The sequence below is a fragment of the Mastigoproctus giganteus genome, chromosome 6 (assembly GCF_048544385.1).
Source record: "Mastigoproctus giganteus isolate SK-2022 chromosome 6, ASM4854438v1, whole genome shotgun sequence".
In the NCBI taxonomy this organism is placed as follows: domain Eukaryota; kingdom Metazoa; phylum Arthropoda; class Arachnida; order Uropygi; family Thelyphonidae; genus Mastigoproctus; species Mastigoproctus giganteus.
The window spans coordinates 107,097,015-107,107,350 of NC_143580.1; positions in this window are offsets into that span (position 1 = coordinate 107,097,015).

The following is a 10,336-nucleotide window of genomic DNA, read 5'->3' on the forward strand; positions in this document are numbered from 1 at the left end:
GTGACTTGGTCCACTCCTGGTGCCCTGCCATTCTTCAGGGATTGTATGGCTGCTTTCACTTCTTCTACTGTAGGCTCAACATCGACCATGGAGACCTCAGGGGGGTCGATCGAGAGTGCTGTTGCTGGCGGTCCCTGAGGTGGGTCGTGATTATACAAAGCTTTGAAGAATTCACTCCACCGTTGCAGGCGTTCGGATGGTGATCGCACGAAGGTCCCATCAGCATTCTTGATGTTGTCACTAGTCAATTTGGTCTTTCCACTCAGACATCTGAGGGTGCAGTAGAGAGTGCGATACTCGTTTTTGGATGCCGCCACTTCAAGATCGTCTGCCACTTGGTTCCAGTATGCTTCTCTTTCTGCTGTCATTCTTTGTCGGACTTCTCGGTTTAGCTGCCGGTACCGTTCAAAGTCGACCAACTTTGCCTGTTTCCGTTTGTCCACGAGGTCGAGGCACTCGTCTGATATCCATGGTTGCGTTCGACGTCGGGCAGGTGGACATAGGGGCTTGGCACATTCCAGGATGGCATCAGAGATCTGCTTTTCTTCTTCATTTATATCCTCGGGCACGGCCAGCATCTCGAAGCGGTTGGATAGGGTGATCTGATATGCCTGTTTGTTGGCAGCATTCATTAGCTGCCTCCAGTCCAGCTTGGCTGACCGAGATGATCTTTTTGCATGCCGTAATTTGAGCTGCACCTTAGCCCGGATGAGGTAGTGATCAGATCCGCAATCAGGTCCCCTCATGGCACGAACGTCCATGAGTGATGAGCGAAATCTGGCATTGATCAAAATGTAGTCCAGGATTGCTGAGTCTTTGCCAGATGGATTTCGCCATGTAAGTTGATGTTTTTGAGGGTGCTGGAAATGGCTGTTTCCAATGATCAGGTTGTTAGATGCGGCAAAGGACAACAAACGTAAGCCGTTGTCATTGATCTTCCCATGGCCAAACTTGCCCATTGTTGTTTCCCAACCAGATCTGTCCACGCCAATATGGGCATTAAAGTCCCCTGCGAGGATGATCACTTCTGTCTGCGGAATTGAATCCAGCGTATGTTGGAGCTGGTTGTAGAAGTCATTCTTGGTCGGGTACAGGCTAGTCTCAGTTGGCGCATAGGCGGAGATAATATGGGTCTTGATGGTGCCCTTGACAGTAAGGACTGCCAGGCGGTCCGATATTGGTTGGAAAGCGATCACACTACTGGTGGCCTGAGCATCGACCATAAAGCCCACTCCTGCTTCTCGTTTCTCACCACCAGAGTAGAATAGCATAACCGCTTCATTAGGTGCTGGTGGTTGGATGATCATCGTTCCAGACCCGGTGAGCCTTAATTCGGATAATGCCGCGATTGATATCTTGCACCTAAGTAGTTCTTGGGCAATGATTTCCTTTTGTCCAACGTGGTTCCCCGTTCGAACATTCCATTCGCCAATGTTAATTGTCCTTTTCGGCGTAGTAAGCTCTCCAGAAATGCTCACAAGCTTGCCTTTCCTGAATATCAACCTTTCCTGAATATCCTGAATATCAACCTATGTCTGTGCATGTACAGAAAAGAAGATGCGTATAGGCAATGCTTTCACTCTATCACGTTCGTGAAATCCACACGAGTTATTCTGTACTCGATAACAATTCATAAAGGGTCAAGAACTAATGATGCAATAATAACCGTACATGCTCATGGAGACGGTACCTTTCATAAGTGTCACCGAGACTTTCAAAGTGACGATCAGAGAACTTTGGTCTGTGCAATTTGCCTCATTACCATTCCGATTAATATTGAACACCTGCAGGTTCTGGTGAAAGCGGCTCTCAGGATTACAACTTGGGAAATTGCTAAAAGACTCAATACAGAAAGGGTTTAAAGTTAGGTGTTTGGATTTCAGATAAGCTGAGGTTACAGATAACAACCTAGCTCAACGAGTTTTCAGTTATTTCTCTGTTAGCGAAAGGAAAGGCAAGCTTGTGAGCATTTCTGGAGATAATTGTATACTGGTAACGAAACGTGGGGGAGTATGCAGATATCCATCGCAAAAGGCAGTGGTTAAATCTCAATAAAAAAAAAGCCGCGAAAAACATTTTTCAGTGGCAAAAAATGTTATGCTTTGCATATTACAGAAAATGAGCACATAATTCATTCTGGACTGTTGAAACTAAAGCAGACCTAGTGCCAAACTCAATACCTATCAGCAGCTGAAAATCGTTTCAGCCAAGATTTAAATGCCAAAACGACTTTTGTTGGTGAATCGAGTTCCATATGCTCCAAGAATGACATTTCACCATCTGATTTTAATTTATTCATATCTTCTCAAGATCTCTTAGATCGAAAGACTGATGTAGTCAAAACTGATTTTTCTTGAAAAACCTCGAATTTTACAGTTATATATCCAAACTTTTAGTGATGCTGATCACAAAGCCTTTTTCTCGTTTCTAATGCGAGTAAAGTTACAGTATAAAATGCTTTCTTTCCAATGTGATATAAACACACGCACGCACACACACTATATTTATAAAACTTATTATTAAAACGAAACCAAATTATTGAGATTTTAAGTCTTTCTCCATTAAAAATACATAATAAGCTTTTCGGAAAAACTAATTTTATTATAACCTGCAACCAGACTGTTGCAGAGACTTGTTGAATGCCTTAAACTTGCTTCGTGCAGGGATGAGCAATTTCCTGATGTGCCTTTATGCATATCAGGATATTGCTAAAGCAGCATCAGATTGTTTTTAGGAGATATATTAAAATTTTCATTTCTGCGGGTTTTTTTTTTTGTTTCAAGAGAGATGTACAAAATGCTACTGTTAACCTCTCGCTTAACAGCAGCATTTTGACAAATTGTATCTATGAAGAATTTTTGTTTAAGAGATTGTGCGCGACACAAAAGACAAAGGAAATAATAAAGCGATTACAGGAGTCCGTCGATAAAGCTTTTAAAGAAAATCTGAACAACAAACTATGGCTTTGCAGGTTCTTAAAAAGATCAATAAAATAATGAAAAGGTTTCGATTAGTGAGGATTGATTTGTGCAAAATAAGTGCCATCATAACTAAAGCTAGGAGGTATCAGTATATCTTGTCTGTAAATTGCGTGTATTCTAGGTAAACAGGAAGAAAAGTTGAAGTAAGGACAGATTGCCCATCTTCCAGTTAATCTGAAAGTGAAGTCCACTTTAGGGAAAGGGGAGAACCCTGATTTATTAGAGTGCCAATGGCCATCGACATCTATATACTCAGCACACGAGCCATCACATGAGAGTGAACCCAGGCACACATGCCCCTAGGGCTGCTAATCTCTGCTATAGACTACTGTTGAAATTTTTGATTATCAAGACCTTACAAACTAAGAGTAGAGCAAAGTTTTCTCTTTCAGGCAATTGGCTCTTTTCCTAAAACAGGATAAATTTGTTTCCTGAATATTTTTTACCCTGTAATGTTTACTGTTTTGTTAATTGCCGTTATGTCCTCTAAATCTCTTTATATATAAAATCCATCTTACACTAAGTGTGGACCGTTAAGCGTCTCCTGTTAAGGATGATCATCGTTCAGTCTGTGCTAATGGTGAAATGAAAACTTGGCTACGAAAACAGAAGCATAGTTCAGCTCCACTACAGTATTCTAGCATTTCCTTTCCTATTGCCAAATGGGTCATAGAAAACAGCCTTTCTTACGTAGTTACTGTTGGCTAATAGTCCGAATCTGGTAAAGGTCAGACAAAAGAGAGCCAAAACCCTGCACACAAATCCAGAATGCTGCGCATGCACCCCAATAATAAGTGATGCATTACCTTTATACCATTTAACATTTTATTTTGTTTTTTGTATGTTAATGTGTAAGTTACACAAATACCTACCGTAAATAACGTATGCAGCTCCAGAAGAAGAAGAATAACAAAGCGTTGGAAGTTGTGCATTAAGCGCCAATGCTGCTGAGGTCACGAGGCCTCGATATATTGTGAGGGGGCTGCTTCTCGTAGTTCTGACCAGGACCATTGTGTGTAGTATCAGTACTATCCTATAGAAATACACTTTGGCAGTTATGTGGAAATGACACCTATATATTCCAGCACAACAAAAGTTCATCTCATGCGGCTAACAGCGTAAATACCCGGTTTCAGGAAAATGAGGGCCAACAATAGGAGTCGGGTCTGGTAGACCTAGCCAGCCTACAGTCCAGACCTGAGTCCATCTTTCCAGCTCATCTATGAGATGAGCTGAAATGCCCTTCTTTAACTGAAATGGCTACTGCACTGAATGAGGAATGAAACCAAATTCCCGCTGCGAGAGCTGGTCAGAAGTGTTCGAGGTCTGATTGTTGCTTTCATTGACACCAAAGATAGGCCAGCACCTTAGTTTGGTCATAAAAACTCGTGTTTTTTCTAAACGTTTTTGTTATTAGTACATTTAAAGAACAGGAAGGTATTGGTTAACGTATTAATGCATTTATAGAGAATGCTTTATTTATAGAAATGCTTCAAAGGCTAGCTAGATCGGTTCTTAAGGCGGAAGGAATACAGAGAGAGGGTTTTTTTTTTTTGGGCTTGTGCAGCAATGGCTTAGCTTATTTGTATTGCTTAACCAGTATTAATACTAGCAACCGACTAATGTTAATATACCCATATTAATACTAATATGAGTGAATGACACCTTGAAAGATGGATCGAAATGAAAATAATCCGTCAGGCTATCCTAGAAATCCATCTTCCCCCAGTTATGTGATCTCATAAGTCCTCTTTCCTTCGGAAGATAGCCTAATAAACAATAAGCTATTCTGGTTTTCTGTGATAGAGGATGGCTTATAATCAGTTCTTTTTGACATTGAAGCGAGTTTACTTTAGCCTTCCTTTGGATCTAGCCTCTTGGTTTTAAAAATCTCTTTATATGGGATAAATTTTCCATTCTGTAAAATTGAATTTTTTTATGACTTACTATATCATGCACTATCTTTTAAAATTAGAACATCACTTAACCTTATATTTTAGTTTATTAACGTTGTAAAGTCGATAAACCGTATCGTATATCGAGAAATTTTATTGCTGTATACGCATCTACGGGCAAATTCTCAGTTCAGTTTCGATATCCACTGGTACGTGATATATGCTGAATTGAGAACAACGGCTCTAGGTTAAAGTGGAGGAGCACTAATTTTTCGTTATGTCGAGGTATTTTTAGTACTTTTTCTATCAATATCTAAAGAAAAGGTAAATACCTTTGTCAATCAATATCAATAGATTTAGATATTTATTGACAAATCTTTAGGTTACCTACTCACCTTTACTTTATTCGCCTTCTACTCTTATCTACCATGAAAATGAATGGGGAAGAGAAGGCAACTGACGATTGAGTCCTTTGCTACTTGGTGTTTGCACGAATACGTCGCTTTACCATCTGTAAAGAAATGTGTGAAGATTCGTCAGCCCACAGACCTTTTTACAGTTGTTTAGTGGAAGCGATCGCACAACAACGGTGCCCTTCACAGCTCCTATTTTAGTGATCTATGCTACATGTAACATTTAAATAAAAAAATTAAATAAATTTTCTATTTATATTCCTGGACGACCACATGCCCAACAGGAGTATTAATCCTATACAACTCTGCGTTAAAGCGTTTATTTTCATTCGAAAGCGAAGTCCCTCACTAATTTCCCCCATCCTCATGATAAACCTTCTGTTACCTGTCTTTTAAACCGATATTTTAAAGAGGTTTTTCTTACCATATTTTTAGAATTATAGAACTGTCAGTCTATAATCGATCCCGCGCCGCAGCCAACATCCATCCATTCACTATTTAACTTCAATTTACCAAATAAATCTTCTGTTTGATTTAGCCAATCTATTTCCAGTTGCTTAAAACAACATACTTCCACTCGTTTCCTAAATCCCCAGGGGCTCACATCTGGTGAGTATGGGCTTGGCACACCCAGGGTCCTGAGCTGGATATCATCATTCTTCTCTTTCTTGATGATTCCTTCTACTTCTCTCTCTCTCTCTCTCTCTCTCTCTCTCTCTCTCTCTCTCTCTCTCTCTCTCTCTCTCTCTCTCTCTCTCTCTCTCTCTCTCTCTCTCTCTCTCTCTCTCTCAGGGTAACTCGGGAATTTTTTTTGGCTGGTGCAGCACAAGCCTCAGGCTTCCTTGCACCATACAGCTAATAATAATAATAATAAAATTACAACTTACACAAGTATTCAGATCCGACATAGTTGTTTCTTCGGATTTTCTAACTTTTGACCATCTATGAGACAATAACAAATGTTGTACGACCTTCTGTGTTTGGAATTATCATCAAGAATATGACATCAGCAGTATCCATATTTACAGAACATAGTAAATACGGCTGATGTCACGAGACCGTTACATTAGCAGTATTTACTATGTCTATAAATACGGTCATGAGGCTTCAGAGTATGGTGTCTGTTAATTGTGTGCATTCTTTGGTCGGCTTACTTATGTACTAGATAAAAAATGCAACCCTTATGTCTAACTGTGAGTGTTAAAAAATCATTTCCCTCTACACAGGAATCAAAGTCTGGCTCTTTTCTTAATGGTATTAAGAAAGGAGAGTACAGCAATTGTAAGTACTGTACAAACCTCGAGAACTCGATTATATTTAAAAAATCAAATAAAAGAGGAGATGAAGTAGATAAACGGATTGAGTGTATAATAAATAATAAAGAAAACTGGAATTTAAATTTAGAAGCCTTACTTGAGCACACAAAAACCATATCGTATCCATTCTTAGAGGAAAAGTCTGAGTAGCCAGAGTATATGGATATTGAAGAAATTACTGGAATTTCACAAAATCAATAATGAGCAGTCTAATCTATTATATCTAAAGAATTAAAAACCGCTCACCCTCACACTATATGCAAAATACCTTCTGTTAAGTTGGATGAAGGAAACAAGACATTCTTAGATCCTTGAACGTCAAATAATCGGAAAACGTTTCGCTCCTTGCTGTAGATGTTTTTAAATTCTCCGACCTCTCAGTTATTCAAGGATTTTCAAATAATTTTTTTAGTTTCTTCAAGAAGAATTTCTTAGAGCAAAACCACAGCAGCTCTTTCGAAAAGGATGTTAATAAGAGAAGAATTTATGATTCACTGTTAACCTAAGAACAAATTTAAATTAGAAGCAAGAGCGGATTCAGAGAGAAAACCGATGATTCCTCCCCACTTCTCGGAGGTTATTTCAAAAATCTTGAATTTACGTGTTCTTCTCTGAACATGTAAATACAAATGTACGTGAACGCCAATTCATACATTGTGAGATTGTACGTTACCTAGCTTCGGCCGTCGAGAGTGTCAAATTTATTTACTTTGTAAACGGAACAATTTTCCTGTGTACTGTGATCCATATCCCCCTCCTCCTCCTCAAATATGAAGCTGCCCTTGATTAGAAATGAAAAACAATAAAACCATCTAATACGATTCTTTACTAAAGGGTCCATTTGATTTGCAAAAGCCCTACCAACTGCTTTTGAGAAATAACTGGTCCTCTTGTATCATCAAACAAAGGACATATAGGCTGCAACAGCAAAATTGTCAGCCTCAGATTCTTCCAAAGATTAGGTAATTACCAGGTAATATTATACATTACTAGGTATTCAGAGTATAGGTTGTTTTCCTTTTTCGTTACACTCAACCCCATTAACAAATGATGTCAATATACCAAAGGCACGATTGGCTATGCTAAATACTAATATAATCTATTATACAGATAATAGATCGGACTTGTAGAGGAACCTAGCAAAGAATAATTCGAATTCCCTACCCAGAGGTGGGAATCGGAGAACCTTTCCAACTTTGAAAATACAAAAATATTAACTATAGACAGACGGCAACAAATCAAAGGGATTACAGAAAAAATTCATCTTCAGGCAAATAGTGAAACCATCATTAATAGAAACCGGGTAATGTATACCTTCCTCAGTCTACGAAGATACCTGTTTTAAAAGCCAAGTATTGAAAACATGAACACATTTCAACCAGGTGAAACAATATAAGATGTTCCAAAAATCAGCACAAACCAAATAACTAGAAATGATATCATACTACATCAAAAAGCCTTTCTATTCGAGAAGGCGAATTTTTAGTGTTAATTCCATAAGCAAATTACTGCTGACACCAAACTTAGTTCCATTCTTCGTTTGATTCTTTGTTTTGCAATTTAAATTTATTATGGTGCATTGAGGCCCTCCCTCCAAAAAATAACCTCTGGAGGAAGGAGAAGATGCGGCCCTCTACTTCAGAATCAGTAACTGAGTGGGGTTGTTTACAATTTTCTCGGAAGGAACATTAGTACATCGTGTTTGTAAATTGCGTGCATTTTATGGTCGGTTTGTTATTTATGCATTTAACACCAGAATTTCAAGAAAGAAGCAATTGCCTGGGACCAGTTGAATGGGTCGCTATGTGAGAAGTCCATTCCTCCCCTCAAGAAGGAGGATGCCATGGAATTGGAGAATGCCATATTTTTTTCTTACAACTTCTGACAAAGGGGTATACATTTGTGTAGATCTTTACTGCAATAAGAAATATTTCATGTAATCCTGACTGAAAGTGCGTTTCAATAAAGAGAAACAAATTAGGCAAGACAGAACAAAAACCGCAGCTTACAACATGTAAGTTGACAATGAATGAATAAAAATAAATATTTAATAACATTCACGTGTTGACTGAAGGGAAACTTAGTCGTTTTCTTAAGTATGAATGAATTTATTAATAAACAACAAACACTTTCTTTTAAGCTTTAATCTAGTTTTCTGGTAAACATTAAAATTACATTTCTCCAAATAATAAACTGAAAGACTATATACATTCTACTTAGAAATGTATAGTTTCAGCTGCCAATAATGTCATTTAACATTAGCAGTGACAAATGATGCAAGAAAGCAAGCTTCTACAGCATCAGCGAAAAAAGATATCTCCTATTTCATCTATTCATTACCTCCAATAGTTTTAGTTCCTCCTTGAATTTATTTAAATTATCAACTTCCACAATAACAGATGGAAGTTTGTTCAAACAATCAACCACCCATTGGCTAAAGGCAAACTTAAACACATCTATTCTGCAACCGTCCTCCTTCAATTTGAATTTGTGCCCCCCTCATGTGTATGATCTGAGCAAGAAGAAGAATCTCATCAGCATCAGCTTGCTTAATCCATTCAAGTCTTAAACACCTCAATCAGATCATCTCGCAGGGGCCTAGTCTCTAGACGCTGCAATTTGCAGAACTGAAGCCTTTCTCCGTAAGAGTACCCCTTTGTTCTGCTCAACAATCTTATTGCCCTTCTCTGTACTCGTTCCAGCAGCTCCACATCTTAAAATTCTTCCTAAAATGAGGCCTCCAGACCTATATGCAGTACTCAAGAAGTGGCCCGATTATTGCCTTATACAATGTTTGTTCAAAACCACCTCCTCATCCCTGCTAGCAGAATTCCTGTACATCATTGACAAAACCCCATGAGCTGGTCTGGCAGCCTGTCTCCATTGCTCAGAGAACTTCATATCTGACCGCACAATTACTCCCGGAGGGTTTTTCATTTTGACCGAAGACGGATTCAAAAGCAAGACCCAGAAACGTTGCCAGTTCCTAATTTGATATTTTAAAATTTGGAGGGATCTGATTGTTTCTAATAAACTAAACTGAATCACACGGGAAAGAGTAATTCTTTAATTAATTAACCAGTAAATTAATTAACCATTGAAGAAGTACAAAATATTTCATTGTATTGCAGGTTGTTAAATTTCTTTCGTATATTAAATTATGACTTACTTTCCGATCTGCTAATTTTAATGACTCTCATTATGAACATGAACTAGATGCACAGCAAGTGCCCAGTGGTTAAATGCTGGTTCAGAATTTGCATCCAGCATCAAAGAATCCACGTAATGCCACAAAAAAAAGTTAATATTTTTAAATCACACTACCGTAATTGTAAATCCCTGTGTTCTCATTCTCTTTTAAATATTTTGTTTAAAAGATTAAGTTAACTCATCATATGAAAAACTATGTAAAAACTGTCAATAATTTTGCAATAGGAAAGCAGAACAATATCTGTGAAAAATTGAGCGAGAAATGCGAATTTGATTAAAAAACAATAATTTCGGTGATTAAAATGTGTTCTCCATTAGTAATATGGAGTTCATAAAAATTCGATGCTTTGTGCACTATCCTTTTCTGTTTCTCTATTTATCCTTATTTTTATTAAATCTATATTCATAACGAACTCGAAATTCTACACTTTAAATATAATCAATGCTGAATCATGCTATTGGTCAATGGTACCATGCTATTTATATTAGATGAATTTTCTGCAATATTTGGGATTCTGGAC